At 36.9% G+C, this 23,701-nt stretch overlaps 1 long non-coding RNA gene across 2 annotated transcripts in view; it reads left to right on the plus strand.

Moving 5' to 3' along the window:
* The window catches only part of LOC133235194 (uncharacterized), a 569,966-nt gene that overhangs the window by 9,206 nt on the left and 537,059 nt on the right, over positions 1-23,701 (plus strand). For both annotated transcript variants that reach the window (XR_009732469.1, XR_009732470.1), the window contains exon 2: positions 2,046-2,104. This is a non-coding gene — a long non-coding RNA (uncharacterized LOC133235194). The remainder of the gene's footprint in view (positions 1-2,045; positions 2,105-23,701) is intronic.

Raw genomic sequence — 23,701 nt, forward strand, 5'->3', positions numbered from 1 at the left:
CCTTGCAGTCCAAGGGACTCTCAAGAGTCTTCTCCAACACCACAGTTCAAAAGCATCAATTCTTTGGCGCTCAGCCTTCTTCACAGTCCAACTCTTACATCCATACATGACCACAGGAAAAACCATAGCCTTGACTGCATAAGTCCTTCACATGAATATTTAGGGTTGATTTCCTTTAGGATTGACTGATTTGATCTCTTTGCTGCCCAAGGGACTCTGAAGGATCTTCTCCAACACCACGGTTGGAGGGTATCAGTTCTTTGGTTCTCAGCCTTTTTTACTGTCCAGCTCTCTCATCCATACATGACTACTGGAAAAACCATAGCTTTAACTAGACAGACCTTTGTAGGCAAAGTAGTGTCTCTTCTTTTTAATATGCTGTCTGGTTTGTCATGTCTTTTCTTCCAAGGAGCAAGCGTGTTTTAATTTCATGGCTGCAGTCATCATCCACAGTGATTTTGGAGCCCAATAAAATAAAGCCTGTCACTGTTTCCATTGTTTCCCCATCTATTTGCCATGAAGTGATGGGACCAGATGCCATGATCTTAGTTCTTTGGATGTTGAGTTTTAAGCCAATTTTTCACTCTCCTCTTTCACCTTCATCAAGAGGCTCTTCAATTCTTCTTCACTTTCTGCCATAAGGTTAGTGTCATCTGCGAATCTGAGGTTGTTGATATTTCTCCTGGCAATCTTGGTTTCAGCTTGTGCCTCATTCAGCCCTGCATTTCACATGATGTGCTCTGCATATAAGTTAAATAAGCAGCGTGACAATATACACCCTTGATGTACCCCATTCCCAATTTTGAACCAGCCCATTGTTTCATGTCTGGTTCTAACTGTTGCTTCTTCCAGCTACTGTGGAGGAAATAAAGGTTTAGAAATGATGAAACTTAAAGAAATATACACACACACACAATCTTTTATCTTATTTGAAAGTATAGTAATTGTAGATGAGGAACTTCCCTGGAAGCTCAGATGATAAAGAGTCAGCCTGCAATGCAGGAGACCCAGGTTCTATCCCTGAGTCGGGAAGATCCCCTGGAGAAGGGAATGACCACCAACTCCAGTATTCTTGCTTGGAGAATTCCAAAGACAGAGGAGACTAGTGGGCTATAGTCCATGGGGTCATAAAGAGTCAGTAAGGACTCAGTGACTAACACTCTCTTTCATGTAGATAATGGCATCATTTAACTTGAGAGTTGTTTTTTTCCCTGAGTTCTGTGTCCTTGGGCTTTGAAAAAACAACCAGGTTAATTAATTGTTTTGCCTCAAAAAAAAAAAAAAATCTTTATCTCACTACTGGATATTCTAGTCCTGAAATCTGACTACTAAGAATAGCCTCTTAGGCTACTGAGGTCTCTGCCTTATGACAGTCAACTGTTATTACAATGATTTTACCAATTTGAGTTAGCTGAGAGAAGGAACTGAATAATATAAATCTATTTGCAGTTGGGATTCTGTCTATCTCTTGGTACTAATCAGAGTGTAGGGAAAATCAACTTATGAAGGGCCACAGGAGCAATTTCTAGTTCCACTGTCTTTATCTTTTAGGCATTTTAAGTAAATGGAGGCAACCAAATTCTCCATTCCTGTACCACTGAGGAGAGGCAAAATAAGTGGCCTTTTGAATGCCAGACCTTTCACCTTCAGAAAAGAAGGCGAGAAGTTTATTTTTATGGGAAATAAAACTTTCTTTGTAATAGTAGTAGGGTTTTTTTTCAGTGTCACTCTAGTCCTAACTCTTCTACTTCCAGTTATATATTATAAAAACACTATGTGGTTAATAAATGACTGATTATATCTTGCAGGTCTGAATTTCCTTCCCTAGTTGATTCTAGCTTCAATCTCCTCAGTGGAAAAGTTTCACCTTTCATTTAGCTCTTCCTTTGTGATATTAATTTGCAATTTTTAAAAAAGTGAAATATTTTTTGAACCTATTTGCTTTAGTAAAGTTTTAGCTCTGGAAGGTGAAATTTTATGTCCTGGAATTCACCCATGAGCTCAGCTTATAGGAACATTGAATATAATAATTTGCTTTTTTACAGAGACTGGAAATTACAGAGTTGATGACAGGAGAAACCGATTCTCTCTGAAGATGAAATATGTGAGTCTTATCCTCACCTCTTAGCAAATTTATTAAAGTTTTTCCACAAAGTGAGTTTTTTGGTAAATTATACAGGAAGTTCAGATTGTGTTTTCTAGACCCTAGATTTTGTAGGTATTTGGTGCTGGGACTTTTGTCTTAATGAACTCTGGCAGTACCTCTTTAGGTAAGACAGCTCATTTTACCTTTGCCCTGGCACTGAGTCCAGCCATCTGCTCTCGGTCTGAATTCAAACACAAAGGGAAAATACAAATTATAGCCGACTTGGTGGTGACAGCTGTTGGGAAAAAGAATCATTGTGTTTGATGGTGTCGTTGGAAGCAGACCAGGAGGTGAATCAAATACAGTGTTTTGTTTCATCTTATCAGTGCCTGCAAGTTAGTTGAAATTTTAATTTCTAACTCACCCACCTATTTGTACTTCTAGAGGAAGCCCCTTTTGTCACATACTGTGTCATCGAAATGTTCTTGATAAGGGTAGACCAGGACTGAAGTAAACATTTCACTTAACAAAGCGCTTGCATCAGCCAGTGCATTGTGGATGTGCTGTTTGTTTCAGTCTCTTAAACTAGAAATGATCATGGACAGAATTGTGTATTCTCTAGGGCAAATGATCATCTTAGTGATATTAGTGAGCCAATATTTTATTTTTCCCCCATTAAAAAATCTCTGTGCTAATTAATAATAGCTAAGTAAGGGGAACAAAATTTTATATGAATAAATTTACATTTGAGCAACTGGAATTTTATTCCAAACCATCTGAAGTAAATCATACTCCAGTCTGTTTTTGCAACTAAATAGTTACAACTAATTAGTTATTTCCATTTTTTTGGTTTTATTAGTGAGCACATGAAGCTACAGCAGATCCTTAAATATAGTTATGGAAGCAGCCTTATATCTAAAGAAACACCGTATTAGGATTGTGATGAGGTGGGTAAAGAGATTAAAGGGTGACATCAACTTTGAAGGACAAGGAGATTTCTTGTGTTCCTTTTTGGAAAGTGTCTGAAATTCTTGATAATTTGGTTTTCAGCTTTGTACTTGGAAACTTAATTTTTGTCTTTCCCCAAAGGTCAGTTCAAAAAAACCCATTTTCTGCCATTGGCCAATCAAACAGGAGTATGTTATCAGTGGAAGAGACTTAGTAAAAAGCTACTTCATTTTCTTCGGTTGGAGAAACTTAAAAAGCTTATTCACTAACCATGAAGCCATGTTATCTATTATTTACAACAAACCTTTTCTGGAGCAAAATGAGGCATAAATTATATATTTTGCATTGTGAAATAAACTAAGAAGAACAGGAGAAAAGAAGGCACTTTAGACTGAATCAGAAGGCCAAAAAATGCAGAAGGAAACAAAGATTTGTATATCTCTTTATATCTATATTTATGTAGATAAATATATCTAGAATTCTAATCTAAATGAATATAACTGGAAATTTTTGAGATAAAAATCTGTCAATTTATTTAGAGCAGGAAGAGGCAAAGAAAAGAAGTCTGGGTTATTTTTCAGCAAAGAACTTATATCCCTTGTAATGATCTGTCCTGTTTTTAACCTGGAACTACTGTCAGTGTTAACATGTCTTAAAATATTCCATTGAAATTCTTTATTTTATTTATCATTTAACAACTGAGTATTTATTGAGGGATTTACTGCTTGCAAGGCACTGTGATGGGGTAAGGAGAATGATTATAGTATTTGGTGAGCGCGATTAATATGCCAGACAGTAGACACAGCCTTTTATGTGGGTTATTTTGTTCAATCCTTCGAGTCTTGTGCAGTAGGAACTCCTCTGCCTCTCCTCACTAAGTAATGCAAGTAGAGAAAATGAGATGTGGAGAAGTTAAACCTGATTAAAATTTTTTAAAGTATCTTGATTTGTTTTCTGATTTCTGTTGTGTAAATGTTCCTACCATGACCAGTTTCAGCCTACCAACAGTTTAACAAATGGCTTGAAAATTTCTGAGTAGTAAGCTATTGGTGAGAGCAGGCATGAGCCGGTTTCAGTACTTGCAGTCTACATGTCCTCAAAATACTTCCAGTGAATGTAAGACTTTGTAATACCAGCTGGAAAATAAAAGGAACCATATAAGGTAGCATGGAGGTTTAGAGCAAAGACACATTTTCATTTAGTCATTATCTTGTAATTTTAATTTACAATTAGAGATGATTCTATGATATGGACATTTGAAAACAATGACATTGGTTTTATTCATTAGAATTATTAAAGTCAACCTAAAGTGTATATGACTATAACATTATAAAAATCTGCCATCTTGTTAAATGATTGAAAATTCCTCAGCCTATCATATTTTCAACAATTACTTGTTTATGAATTATTCTATTTTCTAGCAAAATTCTAAAATGTCATAAAATATTATTTTAAATATTTTAATATTAATCGCAACTTTATGTTTAGCCAAATGAAAATAATCTTCTTGTATTGATTGCATATAGCATAATTGCCTTCTGAATTTTCTCTCATATGTCCCTATGAAGTTTCATACCATCCACATTCGTATTTATTCTTTTAACAAATATTTATTACATGAATGTTTTTTATCTGCATCTTATGAGGATGCTGCTGTACTAGTCCATAGCTTGTATATTCACTGCCTCCAAATAGGGGTGAGAGATAGGTGAACAAAAAATTTAAGTTAGAAATTGGTCAAAAATGTAGTAGATGTCATAAGTTCAGTTTAGTTGCTCAGTCGTGTCTGACTCTTTGCGACCCCCTGGACTGCAGCACTCCAGGCTTCCATGTCCATCACCAACTCCCGGAGCTTGCTCAAACTTGTGTCCATTGAGTCGCTGATGTCATCCAACCATCTCGTCCTCTGTCATCCCCTTCCCCTCCTGCCTTCAATCTTTCCCAGCATCAGGGTCTTTTCCAATGAATCAGTTCTTCACATCAGGTGGCCAAACTATTGGAGTTTCAGCTTCAGCATCAGTCCTTCCAATAAATATTCAGGACTGATTTCCTTTAGGATGGACTAGTTGGATCTCCTTGCAGTCCAAGGGACTCTCAAGAGTCTTCTCCAACACCACAGGTCAAAAGCATCAATTCTTCGGTGCTCAGCTTTCCTTCTAGTCCAACTCTCACATTCATACATGACTACTGGAAAAACCATACCTTTGACTAGATGGACCTTTGTTGGCAAAGTAATGTCTGCTTTTTAATATGCTGTCTAGATTGGTCATAACTTTTCTAAGGAGTAAGCGTCTTTTAATTTCATGGCTGCAGTCACCATCTGCAGTGATTTTGGTGCCCAAGAAAAAAGTCTGTCACTGTTTGCCCATCTATTTGCCATGAGGTGATGGGACCAGATGCCATAATCTAAGTGATGGGATCAGATGCCATGATCTTCGTTTTCTGAATGTTGAACTTTAAGCCAACTTTTCCGCTCTCCACTTTCACTTTCATCAAGAGGCTTTTGAGTTCCTCTTCACTTTCTGCCATAAGGGTGGTATCATCTGTGTATCTGAGGTTATTGATATTTCTTCTAGCAATCTTGATTACAGCTTGTGTTTCATCCAGCCTGGTATTTTGCATGATGTACTCTGCATATAAGTTAAATAAGCAGGATGACAATATCCAGCCTTGATGTACTCCCTTCCCAATTTTGAACCAGTCTGTTGTTCCACATCTGGTTCTAACTGTTGCTTCTTGACCTGCATACAGATTTCTCAGGAGGTAGGTAAGATAGTCTGATATTCCCATCTGTTGATAGGCATGATACTCAGAGTAAAATTACTTATAGATGGTCTATAATTTGGTGATAAAATTATTCATTAATAATGGTGAGGACATTTAAACTACATTTTGAGTAATGGGTAAGATGTAAAGATGAAGAATTAGAGGCAGAATAACTGGAGGTGATGGGAAAGCATGAGCAACTACTGTTCAGTGTTTTCTGTCCTCCCATTCTTAAAATGTGCTTTTGGCTCTGAAGCAGCTATACCCTAACAGTCCACAAGGTGGTAGGGTAACTCTATTCTTTTCTTCAAGTTTCACTGTTGAAAATAAGAAAAAAGTTTTCAAATGCTTGTAGGAATTGTGATGAGGAATTTCAGAGAAATGCTTTCCTATGCCTTGACATATTTCGATTCACATTTATAGGCAATCTAAGAGAAAGTCACACAATGTGTAACTTGACTAAGTACAGAATTCTTAAGTGACTGAGTGCATAACTTTGACAAAGAAATAAAATACTATTCAGAGGTACTAAACTTGGGAACATGTTTTATTTGTCTGGGTGCTAAGAACTGGGTATTTCTAAGTTTCATTGTGATTTAAAAAACAAAACCAACATAATTTAAATTTATTAACCATGATGAAATGGTAAGTATGCCAGTCAGTATGACCTGTGATTCATGTAGTTTGCTTATATCTGGGTCTCATTATATCTAGATCTGCCAGTAGTTACAAAAATGCAACTTGATAAGTTACAGAACAAGAACAAGTTGCAGAACATGTTTTAAAACATGTTTTTATCAATACAGTTTACTGGATGTTAGAATCATTTCTAATAAGAAATGATTTGTAGCATTTTTTGTGGCATTCATTTGTAGCATTTTTTCACTTAGCTACCTAATACATGCTTATTGGGCACCTGTTGTATGATAATCATGATGGTGTGATCACTGACCTTGAGCCAGACATCCTGGAATGTGAGGTCAAGTGGGCCTTAGAAAGCATCACTATGGACAAAGCTAGTGGAGGTGATAGAATTCCAGTTGAGCTGTTCCAAATCCTGAAAGATGATGCTGTGAAAGTGCTGCACTCAATATGCCAGCAAATTTGGAAAACTCAGCAGTGGCCACAGGACTGGAAAAGGTCAGTTTTCATTCCAATCCCAAAGAAAGGCAATGCCAAAGAATGCTCAAACTACCGCACAATTGCACTCATCTCACATGCTAGTAAAGTAATGCTCAAAATTCTCCAAGTCAGGCTTCAGCAGTATGTGAACCGTGAACTTCCTGATGTTCAAGCTGATTTTAGAAAAGGCAGAGGAACCAGAAATCAAATTGCCAACATCCGCTGGATCATGGAAAAAGCAAGAGAGTTCCAGAAAAACATCTATTTCTGCTTTATTGACTATGCCAAAGCCTTTGACTGTGTGGATCACAATAAACTGTGGAAAATTCTGCAAGAGATGGAATACCAGACCACCTGATCTGCCTCTTGAGAAATCTGTATGCAGGTCAGGAAGCAACAATTAGAACTGGACATGGAACAACAGACTGGTTCCAAATAGGAAAAGGAGTACATCAAGGCTATATATATTTTCACCCTGTTTATTTAACTTATATGCAGAGTACATCATGAGAAACGCTGGACTGGAAGAAACACAAGCTGGAATCAAGATTGCTGGGAGAAATCTCAATAACCTCAGATATGCAGATGACACCACCCTTATGGCAGAAAGTGAAGAAGCATTAAAGAGCCTCTTGATGAAAGTGAAAGTGGAGAGTGAAAAAGTTGGCTTAAAGCTCAACATTCAGAAAATGAAGATCACGACATCCTGTCCCATCACTTCATGGGAAATAGATGGGGAAACAGTGGAAACAGTGTCAGACTTTATTTTTCTGGGCTCCAAAATCACTGCAGATGGTCACTGCAGCCATGAAATTAAAAGACGCTTACTCCTTGAAGGAAAGTTATGACCAACCTAGATAGCATATTCAAAAGCAGATACATTACTTTGCCAACAAAGGTTAGTCTAGTCAAGGCTATGGTTTTTCCAATGGTCATGTATGGATGTGAGAGTTGGACTGTGAAGAAAGCTGAGCGCCAAAGAATTGATGCTTTTGAACTGTGGTGTTGGAGAAGACTCTTGAGAGTCCTTGACTGCAGGAGATCAACCAGTCCATTCTGAAGGAGATCAGCCTGGGATTTCTTTGGAAGGAATGATGCTAAAGCTGAAACTCCAGTACTTTGGCCACCTCATGTGAAGAGTTGACTCATTGGAAAAGACTCTGATGCTGGGAGGGATTGGGGGCAGGAGGAGAAGGGGACAACAGAGGATGAGATGGCTGGATGGCATCACTGACTCGATGGACGTGAGTCTGAGTGAACTCCGGGAGTTGGTGATGGACAGGGAAGCCTGCCATGCTGCGATTCATGGGTTCCCAGAGTCGGACGTGACTGAGCAACTGATCTGATCTGATATGTATGTTGGCCATTGTGCAAGGTGCTATTAAATTAAATTAACTTTCATGTTTGCTTTATTTTTTAAATTAAGTTTAGTTTTTCAAACAGGTTTTGTTTTACCAAAAAAATGTGCAAATAGTACAGTTTTCATAGACCCATATCCAGCTTCCCTTCTTAATTAACACTTTACATTTATAAGATATATTTGTTACAATTAATGCACCAATTTAAGTAATAATAAATTCCATATTGTATTCATATTTTATATTAGACAATGGTATTAAAAATGGATATCTGGGCACTAGGTATGCTTCCTGATTCTGGAGTGTTGTTGATCTTAGGCTTGTTGCAAGAATACACAGAAGAACTATACAAAAAAGATCTTCATGACCCAGATAACCATGATGGTGTGATCACTCATCTAGAACCAGACATCCTGAAATGTGAAGTCAAGTGGGCCTTAGGAAGCATCACTATGAACAAAGCTAGTAGAGGTGATGGAATTCCAGTTGAGCTATTTCAGATCCTAAAAGATGATGCTGTGAAAGTGCTGCACTAATTATGCCAACAAATCTGGAAAACTCAGCAGTGGCCACAGGACTGGAAAAGGTCAGTTTTCATTCCAATCCCAAAGAATGTTCGAACTACCGCACAATTGCACTAATCTCACATGCTTGCAAAGTAATGTTCAAACTTCTTCAAGCCAGGCTTCAACAATATGTGAACCGTGAACTTCCAGATGTTTGAGCTGGATTTAGAAAAGGCAGAGGAACCAGATATCAAATTGCAAACATTTGTTGGATCATTGAAAAAACAAGAGAGTTCCAGGAAAACATCTACTTCTGTATTATAGACTATGCCAAAGCCTTTGACTGTGTTTATCACAACAAACTGTGGAAGATTCTTAAAGAGATGGGACTATCAGGCCACCTGACCTGCCTCCTGAGAAATCTGTATGCAGGTCAAGAAGCAATAGTTAGAACTGGACATGGAACAACAGACTGGTTCCAAATCAGGAAAGGAGTACGTCAAGGCTATATATTGTCACCCTGCTTATTTAACTTATATGCAAAGTTCATCATGAGAAATGCTGGGCTGGATGAGGCACAAGCTGGAATCAAGATTGCTGGGAGAAATATCAATATGCAGATATTCATATGCAGATGAATATGAATATGAATCTCAGATATGCAGATGACACCATCCTTATGGCAGAAAGTGAAGAAGCATTAAAGAGCCTCTTGATGAAAGTAAAAGAGGAGAGTGAAAAAGTTGGTTTAAAACTCAGCATTCAGAAAACTAAGATCGTGGCATCTGGTCCCATCACTTCTTGGCAAATAGATGGGGAAACAGTGGAAACAGTGAGAGACTTTATTTTTGGGGCTCCAAAATCACTGCAGATGGTGACTGCAGGCATGAAATTAAAAGACATTTGCTCCTTAGAAGAAAAGTTATGACCAACCTAGACAGCATATTAAATGGCAGAGACATTACTTTGTCAACAAAGGTCTGTCTAGTCAAAGCAATGGTTTTTCCAGTAGTCATGTATGTATGTGAGAGTTGGACTATAAAGAAAGCTGAGCACCAAGGAATTGATGTTTTTGAACTGTGGTGTTGGAGAAGACTCTTGAGAGTCCTTTGGACAACAAGGAGATCCAACCAGTCCATCCTAAAGGAAATCAGTCCTGAATTTTCATTGGAAGGACTGATGGTAAAGCTGAAACTCCAGTAGTTTGGCCACCTGATGCAAAGAACTGACTCATTTGAAAAGACCACGATGCTGGGAAAGATTGAAGGTGGGAGAAGAAGGGGACCACAGAGGATGAAATGATTTGATGGCATCACCGACTCAATGGACATGCGTTTGAGTAAGCTCCAGGAGTTGGTAATGGACAGAGAGGCCTGGCATGCTGCAGTCCATGGGGTCGCAAAGAATCGGACACGATTGAGCAACTGAACTGAACTAAACCGATATATATATATATACACACACACACACACAACAACATCTTTGTGTTGTTGATATATTTATGTATATATATATAGACACACACATGAAATAGTATACATATACTTGAATTCATACTGGTGTTTCCATTTCTAATCTGTTACCACAAGAATCATTCATTTATATGTCTCCCTCTCTGCTTATCTTTACTTTTATTTGATTTTAATTGAAGTATAATTGGCTTACGATATTAATTTAATTTCAGGTGTTCAGCAGAGTAGTTTGATGTTTTTATATATTACAAAATGATCCCCACAATATGTCCAGTTACTGTCCATCACCACAAAAGGTTATTCCAGTACTATTGACCGTGTTTCCTATGCTATATGTTATTTCCCCATGACTTACTTATTTTATAACTGGAAGTTTGAATCTCTTAATCTCCCTCATCTATTTTTCTTATTGCCCTCCCTTTCCCCCATCTTCCCATATGCTACCAGTTTGTTTTCTACACTTGTGGGTTTATTTCTGTTCTGTTATATTTGTTTATTTATTTTGTTCTTTAGATTCTAAATATAAGAGAAATCATACATCTGACATATTTCAGTTGAATATAATACCTCTGGACTCATCCATATTGTCACAAATGGCATGGTTTCATTCTTTTTTATAGGGTGTATAATATTCCTGTGTGTGTGTGAGTGTGTACACACCACATCTTCTTTATCTATTTTTCTGTTGATGGACAGTGAGGTTGGTTCAATATCTTGGCTGTTCAAAGTAACACTGCAGTGAACAGAGTGCATGTATCTTTTTGAATTAGTTTTTTTGTTTTCCTTGAAAAAGTAACCAGAAGTGGAATTGCTGATTTTGTGGGGTATTTTATTTTTAATTATTGGGAAACTTCTGCACTGTTTCCATAGTAGCTGTACCAATTTCCATTCCTACCAACAAAGCATGAGAGTTCCTCTTGCTTCACACCCTTGCTAACATGTGTTATTTGTTGTTGTTATTGTTTTGCAATAGCCATTCTGAGTGGTGTGAAGTGACGTATCATTGTGATTTTAATTTGAATTTCCCTGTTGGTTAGTGATGTTGAGCATTTTCTTAAGTTTCTGTTGGTCATCTGTATGTCTTCTTTGGAAAAATGTCTATTCAGGACCTTTGCCTTTTAACAAAATCAAGTTTTTTTTTTTTTATGTTAAGTTGTATGAGTTCTTTGTATATTCTGGGTATTGACACCTTACGAGATACATTGATTGCAAGTAACTTCTCCCATTCAGTTAGCTAGCTTTTCATTTTATTGATTATTCCCTTTTCTATGTAGAAGCTTTTTAGTTTGATGTGGCCCCACTGTTTATTTTTGCTTTTATTTTCTTTGTCTAGGAGATAGATCCAAAAAAATATTGCTAAGACTGATGTCAAAGAGCATACTGCCTATGTAGTTTTTCAAAAGTTTTATGGTTTCAGGTCTTTCATTTTGACCTGAATGAAATTTTGGGCTTTAATCCATTTTGAATTTATTTTTATATATGGTATGAGAGAGAAGCCCAGTTTGATTCTTTCACGTGTAGTTTTCTAGTTTTCTCAACACCATTTATTGAAGAGGCTGCCTTTTCTCCATTGTTATTTCTTGCCACCTTTGTTGAAGGTTGCTGCTGCTGCTGCTAAGTTGCTTCAGTCGTGTCCGACTCTGTGTGACCCCATAGATGGCAGCCCACCAGCTCCGCCATTCCTGGGATTCTCCAGGCAAGAACACTGGAGTGGGTTGCCATTTCCTTCTCCAAAGTATGAAAGTTAAAAGTGAAAGTGAAGTAGCTCAGTCATGTCCAACTCTAGCGACCCCATGGACTGCAGCCTACCAGGCTCCTCCATCCATGGGCTTTTCTAGGCAAGAGTACTGGAGTGGGGTGCCATTGCCTTTGCCCTCGAAGTGTGGGTTCATTTCTGGGCTTTCTGTTCTGTTTCGTTAACCTGTGTGTCTGTTTTTGTGTCAGTACCATAGTCTTCAGAAAACTGTAGCTTTGCAGTACAGTTTGAAATCATGGACCATTGTACCTCTAGCTTTGTTATTCTTTCTCAAGATTGTTTTGGGCTACCCATGGCCTTTTTGTGGTTCCATAAAAATTTTTAGAATTATTTTTTTCTAGTTCTGTCAGAAATGTCATTGGTATTTTGATAGGAAATGCACTGAAAGCATAGATTGCCCTGGGTTGTATGGTCATTCTAATAATATTAAATCTTTTAATCCGTGAACACAGTATATCTTTCCCCCTGCTAGTGTGTCCTTCCATTTTTTTCATCAGTATCATATAATAGTTTTCTGAGTACAATTGTTATATCTTATTGGATTTATCCCTTGATCATTCCTTCCTTGACTCTTGTTATACTCTTTGTTTTAAAGTATTTTACCTTTTGTAAGTATTGCTACCCCAGCTTTGTTTCCATTTTCATGGAATACTTTTTCCCATTCCCTCACTTTCAGCCTGTGTGTGTCTTTAGGGCTGAAGTGATTCTCTTGTAGGCAGCATATAGATGGGTCTTGTTGTTTTTGGTCTATTCCAGCACTCCATGCTTTTTGCTTGGAGTGTTTAGTCCATTTATGTTTAAAGTAATTATTGATAGATATGTACTTATTGCCATTTTTATTGTTTGCAGGGTTTTAAAAATAGTTTTTTCTTTGTTCTGTTCTTCTTTTGCTCTGTCCCCTTTACATTTGATAACTGGATTATGTTATATTGGAATTCTTTTATTTTTTCTGTGTGTGCATTTATTGTAGATTTTTGTTTGTGGTCACCATGAGGTTCATATACAATAGCATTTATAAGTATATATTATTATTTTAAGTTGTTAATTTCATAAGTTCAAACACATTCTCACAACTTTGAATTTTTACTTTCCTACTGTACTTAATGTTTTTGACATAATTTGCATCTTTTTCTTTTGCATATCCCTTATGCAAGGGATTCTTGGATCCACAATTAACTACTTATTGTGGATATAGATGATTTATAAATGATTATATTACTTTTGTTCTTTATCCCTCCTATTAGCTTTATAAGTAGCCGATTTACTATCTTTACTATGTACTTATCAGTTGGATTTTTCCTTTCATAATTTTCAAATTTGTAATTGTGGTCATTTTTCCCCCTTATGGACGTCCCTTTAACATTTCTTCTAAAGTTGATTAGTGGTACTGAGCTCTTTTTGCTTTTGTTTGTCTATAAAACTCTCTATCTTCCCTTCAAATCTGAGTGATAGTCTTGCCAGTTAGGTTGGTTAGATTGATTATGCATCCCATTCTTGAAGTGGCCTTATGTAGATTCCTGCGGAGCTCAGTACCACATTCCCCTCTGGTCACCAGAGTTATATGCTCTAGGAGTGCCCCCCATGCCGGCTGCTTGGGCTGTTCTGTTGTGGGGCTGATAATTGTGTGTATACTGATAGGCAGTTGACTGCCAGATGCTGCCTCATATGGTGGCTGCTGGCCAGAAGGTGGTTAAGGCTGGGTTACAGGTCAGCTGACAGAGGGGCCTAGGGATTCAGGGCTAGTTCTGGCCCACACTTGGGCAAGGCTGGATCCTAAAGTAGCTGGCTGCAGGCAGCCCTTGTGGGTAGCTGTGCTAGGTGCTATTTTAAGTGGTCCTTTGTTGCCATTGTGCTCCAGCTAGAAACTTTACAAGTAGACATTTACCTTGTATGGATGATAGTGTCACAGAAAATGAGTTTAAGTTAAGAGAGATCGTGGTTCCAGTCTATAATAGTGTAGGAGGTACTGGAATGAGTGATGGAATGTGGGTGTATGTGGGAGGGTGGTGCTTCCCAGGAGGACTTCCAGGAAGACTTCCAGGAAGTCTTCAGGAACAGAGGATGTGTAATTAAGACCTATATGTGCTTGAAGGCTAGAGTTTAAACCCTGTCTCTTAGGTTCCTTCCAATTTCATTTCAAGTTTCTAGATGTTAAAGCCGTAATGTGAGAACATTCCCTCACACATCATCTATGAGTGACCAATGTACACTAAAGTGGCATAATATGCTTCTTGTTGAACTCAGTTTCATAGGATGGGCCTGAGAATTTAATTAGACAGGAAATGTGTGATGTATTTTGGCAACTGGAAACGGCTTTTTGAATTCTAGGAGGAGAAAGAGAGCTGCAGATTCCTGACCCCCATCCCCAGGTGATAGTGTCCTCACCTCCAACTGCTCTTTTACCTCCAGTCTGAGTTTTACAGGCTTTCTTTATGTCATTTTCGGTGCTACATGATCGAGTCTGCAGATGTTTGACGCCATGGATGTGAAACTGTGAATACAGAAGGCAGATTCTACAGTTATATGTGGATTTTCAACTTCATGGGAACGAGGGTTAGTTCCCTAGCAAGCTCATTGTTCAAGGGTCAACTGTAGTTCTTTCAAAATCTTTCCCAAAAGTTCTAGAGTATTTATTTTTTGTACATATAGAACAGTAATTTCTGCTTCTTAATTTTTTGCCCGAAGCTGATGATATTTTTGTGCTATGCCAAGAGTAATATTCTGTCTACGTGTAGTTTCTCCACTTGTCAGTACTATTTGCATACTGCTCAGATTTATTTGCTGAGATTAGGACACTGGCATTTATGCACCAATGATGAAACAATTAAGAACTTGGTTATATTATTGTATATGACCTCAACTTCCCTAGGTGTTTTCTGGTGAGGTAGTTCTAAATGATCATGAACCTGTACTGAAAATAGCAGGTGCCTGAACTCTCACAGGTCATTATTTTGCTTTTATGTGGAATCATCTTTAAATTTTTCAAGGAACCAGAGTTGGGAAAGGAAACTCATAAGACGGGGAGGAAAAAAACCATGTATGTCAGAGCAGCAGTACGAACTGTCCAAATCCATGAATTATCAGAAAAACGTCAAAAATCACCCTATTTTGCTATACTGGATGATTTGCTAATTTATTTTAAGATCTTAGTTGATAATAATGGGATTTTCTAATCACAAACAGCTGTCTAATGCAGAACTAACTAAGGTAACAATGAAAAGCACTCTATGATTTAAATATATTGTTTTCAAAAGCACTGAGACACCTTAGGGCAAGTGAGGAGCACTCGTAGGGGTACTGCAGATTATTTTAAATATTCAAGGGGAACACAGTGATACTAAACATCTGTGCAAATTATTAGTTCTAGGATAGTTCATTTTCAACCTCAAATTCTGCTATATTCCTTTTGATCAGGTCATATCTTTGTGAAGTTGGGTTTTGGTGATTACTGTGATGGATATAAAACAAGTACCAGTGATAAGCAATAGGAAGTGAGAGTGTTTTCAACCTCTGAGGAGTTGGGTAGTGACCTGTAGGCACACACATCTCATTTGTAAGTAACTGTCCTTAAGAATAAAAATTTCATTTTATGTGAATTATCTTTCCAAATGGCTATTAAGTGGTTGAGGCATAAATAGCTGTTTGGATGTAACAGAACTCTTATATTTTCTCCTGGCCTAAGAATGTCACAAAAAAATTAGTCAGGCACTAAAGTTGGTGGCTCAGTGGGTAAAGACTCTGCCCACAGTGCAGGAGACCTGGGCTTGATCCCTTTGTCAGGAAGGTCCTCTGGAGAAGGGAATGGCAACCTACTCCAGTATTCTTGCCTGGAGAATTCCATGGACAAAGGAGCCTGGTGGGCTGCAGTCCATGGGATCAAAAAGAGATGGACGTGACTGAGCAACTAACACATACAAGGTTACCATGACTCAAAAAAGTTTGACAACCTATAGGTTAAATCATTTTTGAAAATTGGTTTGGGCTCTGGTTTTTTTTCTTCTTAAAAGCTTTTGTATTTTTTCCCATCATTTTACCTAAATGTAATCATATAACTATTTTTTAAGCTATTTTTTGTTTCTGCTAGATTTTTTCTCTACCTCTTCATTATACCTCCCCACTTCCTCACCAGGTAGGAACCTGATATATGTTGTTAGCAACCTAGTATATATCCTTTTATATTTGTCAAGGATATGCTTCTATAAGACATATATACATGTCTATTTAAATATACAAGGCTGGGAGGTATTACTGTTTTATGAAAATGAGAGAATGGTAGTTACAAAAGGCAAATGATATCTGGGCATTATTATGGAAATAATTTTAACCTTGCAGACCCTCTGTAATCATCTCAGAGATCCCAGAAGTTCCTAGACTACAGTTTGAAAATATTTGCAATAGATGTATTTTTTTTAAGCAAATGAAAACCTAAATCTGAATTGTAGTGATATACCCACAGTAATTGCTTTTAAGTTCTATGTAAATATTTCATGTCTAAAAATGCTTAATAATTTTTATCTACAATATATAGTGTTATAAATGTAATGTGATATGATAGTGTTATGATAGATTTTTCTTAATATTTTTCATTTCCTTTATTGACACTGATAAAATATCTTTTGAACTTATAGTTATTTTAAATGTTCTAGGATGTGAAAATTATTTGTAATATTCTTTAAATTTTTTTTTTTTTTTTTTTGGATGCGCTGTGCGGCTTGCAGAATCTCAGTTCCCTGACCAGGGATTGAACTCAGGCTGTGGCAGTGAAAGCCCAGAATCCTAACCATTAGGCAACCAGGGAATGGCCATATTTATAATATTCTTTTATATTTGCTTTTTAATTGGCATTGGCCTGATGGCTGACAATGATGAGAACCATGTCATGTGCTTATTTATTCTTTGTATATCTTCTGTGAATTTTGTTCATGGCTTTTGTTCATTTAAAAAATCAAGTTGCTAGATTTTGTAGTTGTTCTTTATATATTTTGGATATTATCCTTTAATATATGTGCTATATTTTCTTCCAGTCTGTGTGTGTAAGATAGTTTTGAGATTCAGATGAGGAATTATACATTAGGAACAGTACTTGGCACATAGTAATTATTCAAAATAGGTAGAACAGAGGCACCAGTCTATGAATGCCTCTTTCATATTTTCCTTAGGGATTTGATCTGGGGACTATGGGCTTAACATCATTGCTATTCTGATAAAAATGAATTCTGATAAAAATAAACAATAACACATTTGACCATCATTTTATTTAACCTTTTGTTAAGAAAATGAGTCAATTGCATTTTTGTTCAAATAAGTCATTTTTTAAATTTCAGAATTAAAATTTATTTCTCTTTGCAGTGTCTGTGCTTAGCGTCAAAAGACATTCTACATTCTAGGCTGTTATCACTTTGTATAGTATTAGATGTTCCCAGTCTTGTTTCTTCATTAACATGGTTTCCTCTAGATTCATAAAATTAACGTTTATAATATTCAAAAGAACATTAAGAAAGTATCATAACTTTGTAGTTTTTTTATTCTGAGTACTTATTTTTATTATTTTCTTATAGTCTTATAAATGGAAACAACTGCATTTATTCCTTACATAAGAACTGTAATGCACTGACAACAAAGCTAACAACAACAACAAAAAAACCTAAACATTTTAGAAATAGAAGTGACTATGTAATTTGGGAATATTGTGAACTGGTGATGCTTTTAAGATGTCTCGTAAAGAATATGCAGTATACTCTTGCAGCATACTGTAATATGGGCCAAGCAGATGGGTGTTGCAAATATTTCTTATCTGTCACTAGTATAAGAGGCTCAGTGAGGATTTGTTTTTATGACAAACCCTAACAATAGGCTTGAATTAATGAAGTGAACTTATAATTTATAAATTTCCTTAACTTTGTTTTGCTTATTACATCACCATTCTAGGATTACCCATCAGTATGGAAGTATTTGAACATTTTAACAGTTCCAGTGTGTATCAGATGACTACATGAACTCTAATCTTTGCATTCTTGGAAGTATCATTCATTCCTCAAACAGCTACTAATTACTTTACAAATATGAGGGACAATGAACCACTGTGGGAGAATATAATTATGTAATAAGATCCAGAATGTGTACTTGGAAAGCATGTAAAATATGATACATTTATATAAACAAATAGAACATACAGAAGAAAATGCTTAAGTCTAGGAAAGAAGTATTAATAACATGTAATTTGCATTCACAGAGATAGAACAGTTTTGTTTGAGAAATTTCATCGTCAAAGATTGAAATTAACCATATATATAATATTTTTTCCTTATTATAATCATATACTCTCATGGTGAAAAAAATCTGAAACTCTACACAGTCACACAGAAGAAAAATTGCTTATAATTTCACGTAACAATTGCCATTATTAGTATTTTGGTGTTTGGCTTTATAGAATATCAGATCAGATCAGATCAGATCAGTCGCTCAGTCATGTCCGACTCTTTGCGACCCCATGAATTGCAGCATGCCAGGCCTCCCTGTCCATCACCAACTCCCGGAGTTCACTCAGACTCACGTCCATCGAGTCAGTGATGCCATCCAGCCATCTCATCCTCTGTCGTCCCCTTCTCCTCCTGCCCCCAATCCCTCCCAGCATCAGAGTCTTTTCCAATGAGTCAACTCTTCGCATGAGGTGGCCAAAGTACTGGAGTTTCAGCTTTAGCATCATTCCTTCCAAAGAAATCCCAGGGCTGATCTCCTTCAGAATGGACTGGTTGGATCTCCTTGCAGTTCAAGGGACTCTCAAGAGTCTTCTCCAACCCCACAGTTCAAAATAGGCCCTTTTAAAAAGTAAAGATACATTCTGGGTAGAGTTCTAGGAGTAATGGAGATAATATATACAGCTCTTGCTATTGGTGTTTCTGTAAGAGGAAGGCTATTAGGTCAAGTTATCTTATGCACAGGTTGTTTAATGGACAATAGTGATTTGACCAGAGATTTTGTGTATAACTTCACCATTGTGTCCAAGAGATCTGAAATAAATAGTGCAGCTTCCTTATTTGGTGGCTTAGGGACAGAAGACTCTCAGCCATGGAATTCTGAGAATGTGATAGGTTCTACTGAGAAATAGAAGCAAGCCTCATTTTACTTCGAGGAAGGACCATCAGCTGATTCTTAGAGACAGCATTATACTTACATGAGAAGTAGAAGCTTAGCAAATCCACTATCACAATTATGACCACATAAATGTTATTAGTTAAACCTTTGTATTTAAATTAAGATAGTTTTATTTCGCCTCTTCATTTTTTTAAGTAATTATTTAAACTAGTGTGAATTCCATAGGGGACTAGCTAAAAGATATTTTTGATGGCAAGAAATTAATCACAGTGGAGCAAAAGATGTGTCAAAGATATTTAAAGTGGATCATTCACATGTAGATAATGGAAAGTTGATAGTAGGGCCACTTGTATGCAAATAAATAGAAAAGCATGGCAAACCCACTTTTTTGTACTTTTCCATTTTTTCTTTTAACATTTCTCATTCTTAACTCTCCTTGCTATTTTTCTAGAGTCCCTTTCTGGTGGGTAATATCTACACTGGTCTTCATTATATGGTGTCCAACACTTAAGCTTATTCTGTGCTTTCTCCCTTTATCAGAAATGTTGTTACTATCAGCTGTTTTTTCTGTTACATGTTGAAAAATAAACTAATGTTCTGATCCTCCCCAAAATGTTAATATTTAAAGGATATTTTAATTTATTAATCTTTCAGTCCTATTTGCATTTTGACAATTTTTAGAGAGGCAAAATTTTAACCAAGAAAGAACAAATATTTCATGTCGCATTTTCAGATGAGTCGACAAAAGTATTTAGACACTGGGTTAACATTATAGACCCCTCAGTTCATGCTATAGACAACCAAACAACTCCAGTTGAATATATACTTTTACTGTGTCAAGAACAGAAGAGAGAAGTGCTATTTGTGTCTTTTAATGCAAATAGACATGTGGAAATTCCTTTTCCATGAAGTTTTACAGACTTTATTGTTGCCTCCAGAAGTTGAATTTAGGGGCAATTTTCCAGAAGAGATTTAAAATAATAGGAGCACACTTAACAGAAGCTTTGCAAACAGAAATCTCCTTAGTGATTTCTCTATCCCTGAGAGTCTAAAGATCGTCAGGAAAAGGCACCCCATGCAGAACGTCAGTTCATTTCAGACCCACACTCTGAGCTCCTAGAATGGTATAATATGCAATCTGAAATAGAGAGGCAGTCATCTAATTCATTTTGTTCTCAGAGTAGAGAAGTGTAGTGCATGATTACAGATTGAGCCTTTAGAAGAGCAATAAAAATAGCTTTGACAGTCATCTCCAATAAAATAATTTTTTTCATTGGGCAGAGTATCTAATCAATAATTACATTTTTGGTGTTCTTGTTTGTATAATGCAACGTTTGAAGATATTATGTCTCCAAAAGTAGTCACAGGAAAAAGGAATACATGATTGAGACACCTTATCTTAAGAGAAATGATCTATGACCTTTAAGTTTTAAACTAAAATTTCCTTTCAAGACCTTTTTCTAAATACGAATTGACTGAGCAACAGTTCTTTCACCTTATACTCTTATGCGGGTATCATTATTTTCCCTGAAAGTGCCATTTAGCATAAAAGGGTTGAAATTGTAATAGCTGTGGCTAAGAGCCATTCATATTACCATAAAGATTTTTTCCCCACTCTTGGGGCCAAGTAGTTCTGTTTGCTTTGACAAGGCAAGAATTGGGAATTAGAGAAATTGTGGAAGATTTGTATGAAAAGATTTTTTATTCTAATTAGTGATTGTATAAATTAAATAGAAATAGTAGTCTGTTAACTCTACATCCTTCCCCTCTATTGCTTCTTTTTAACAAGGTTTAGAATTCTTAGCATTGTGTCTTATTAATGGCCAGGTATTGCTTCTGGTAAAACTGCAAAAAAAGCTTTCCCCACCTTCCCATTCATTTGAATGTGATTTCTTTCCATGGCTAGATAAGTACATTGATTTTATGTTTCATGGAGATTAGTGGTTTTAACAAAATGTTAATAGGGATTATCGATTCTACTTTTTGTACATTGTTATTGGACTTAGTAGTCTTTTTAACCCATGCAGAGTCTTTAAAGATGTTTTCTTTTTGTTCTAAATAATATTAAACAAAATGTATAATAATTATACAAATCAGGCATATTCAGTTCAGTCGCTCAGTTGTGTCCGACTCTTTGCGACCCCCTGGACTGCAGCATACCAGGCCTCCCTGTCCATCACCAACTCCTGGAGTGTACTCAAACTCATATTCATTGAGTTGGTGATGCCATCCAACTGTCTCATCCTCTGTTGTCCCCTTCTCCTCCCACCTTCAATCTTTCCCAACAACAGGGTCTTTTCAAATGAGTCAATTCTTCATATCAGCTGGCCAAAGTATTGGAGTTTCAGCTTCAACATCAGTCCTCCCAATGAACACTCAGGATTGATCCTTAGGATGGACTGGTTTGATCTCCTTGCAGTCCAACGGACTCTCAAGAGTCTTCTTCAACACCACAGTTCAAAAGCATCAATTCTTTAGCACTCAGCTTTCTTTCTAGTCCAACTCTCACATCTATATATGACTACTGGAAAAACCATAGGTTTGACTAGATGGACCTTTGTTGGCAAAGTAATGTCTCTGCCTTTTAATATACTGTCTAGGCTGGTCATAACTTTCCTTCCAAGGAGTAAACATCTTTTTAATTTCATGGCTGTAGTCACCATCTGCAGTGATTTTGGAGCCCCCCAAAATAAAGTCACCCACTGTTTCCCCATCTGTTTGCCGTGAAGTGATGGGACCAGATGCCATGATCTTAGTTTTCTGAATGTTGAGCTTTAAGCCAACTTTTTCACTCTCCTCTTTCACTTTCATCAAGAGGCTCTTTAGTTCTTATTCACTTTCTGCCATAGAGTGGTGTCATCTGTGTATCAGAGGTTATTGATATTTCTCCCGACAATCTTGATTCCAGCTTGTGCTTCATCCAGCCCAGCGTTTCTCATGATATACTCTGCATATAAGTTAAATAAGCACAGTGACAATATACAGCCTTGACATACTCCTTTTCCTATTTGGAACCAGTCTGTTGTTCCATATCCATTTCTAACTGTGGCTTTTCAAGAGGCAGGTCAGGTGGTCTGGTATTCCCATTCTTTCAGAATTTTCCACAGTTTATTGTGATCCACACAGTCAAAGGCTTTGGCATAGTCAATAAAGCAGAAATAGATGTTTTTCTGGAACTCTCTTGCTTTTTCAATGTTCCATCCAGTGGATGTTGGCAATTTGATCTCTGATTCCTCTGCCTTTTCTAAAACCAGCTTGAGCATCTGGAAGTTCACGGTTCACGTATTGCTGAAGCCTGGCTTGGAGAATTTTGAGTATTACTTTACTAGTGTGTGAGATGAGTGCAATTGTGTGGTAGTTTGAGCATTCTTTGGCATTGCCTTTCTTTGGGATTGGAATGAACACTGACATTTTCCAGTACTGTGGCACTTCTGGTATATTAAGTAAACAGGCATGTTAAGTAGGCAAAATTAAGATTGTGGGCTTTTACCTAAAAGTAAAAGCCAATTTCCAAGTCCTTATATAAGCTTCTGCATTCTGGATTGTTATTTTTACTACTATACTGAATTGTTCTGTCTTTATAAAGTGTTTTATGCTACTTTTTGAAAAGGAAGTGTGTTCAAATAGATTAAAAAATCAAAGCAATGTAAAAAGTTATGGTAAGGATTCTCATTCCTACTCCTGTTTTTACCTTTCTTCTTTCTCTGTTCCAACATTTTATTCTACAGGTAACAACTTTTATTATCTTCTTTAAATCCTTCCAATTTTTCTTTATCTAAATACATATTCACCCCTCTTCCCCTCCAAAGTTCACTTCATATGTAGACAATTCTAAATCTTTCTGTGTTATTTCTTCTAATTATTTTCTGTTGCTCTGAACTGTAAACATGTTCCCCAGACTTTTTGGCTTTTTGGTCAGACAAACCTGTTTGAAAGTGCTGGCCCTACTACTTACTAAGTATGTGACCTTGAGTTAAACTTGAAGGTCTCAATTACTTTACTTTTAAAATGTAAGTTTCTTTACCTATGAGATAGGGTTGCTGTGAGTATTAAATGAGGTGATCTATGACTGAGAGCCTATGGTGGGCAGTGTGTATCAGACCTTTTTCCCTTGGCCTTTTCTCTCTCCCATAGTATAACTACCCTTTCCCATCATCTCTTCCCTGAGACAAAGGTACTATAACCTCACAAATCACATAATTAGCCCCTGCCCATCTCTTCTTCACACTGCAAGTAGAGGGGTCTTTCTGTGACTTGTGTCATCTGCACAGAGGATGAACTTCAAAGAACATCATGTGATACTGTTCATGATCTAGGCTCTTCTTACCTGTCCAGCCTTATTTTATGCAATTCCTCTTCTGTGTTCTATGCTTTATCTCCCTGTCCAGAGGATATTCTTCATTTGACAGTTCATAGATCTTTTCTTTAGGGTCAATTATTAGAGCTTTCTTCGTTTCCTTTGGCGGGATCATATTTACCTGGTTTTGCATGATCTTTGGTTTGTTATGCTAGTCTCTGTGCATTTGCGTAATGGGGCTCCTCTTCCAGACTTTGTAGGTTTGCTTTGCAGAGATAGTTCTCCACCAGTTGGC

Source organism: Bos javanicus, chromosome 22 (assembly GCF_032452875.1).
Source record: "Bos javanicus breed banteng chromosome 22, ARS-OSU_banteng_1.0, whole genome shotgun sequence".
Taxonomy (NCBI): domain Eukaryota; kingdom Metazoa; phylum Chordata; class Mammalia; order Artiodactyla; family Bovidae; genus Bos; species Bos javanicus.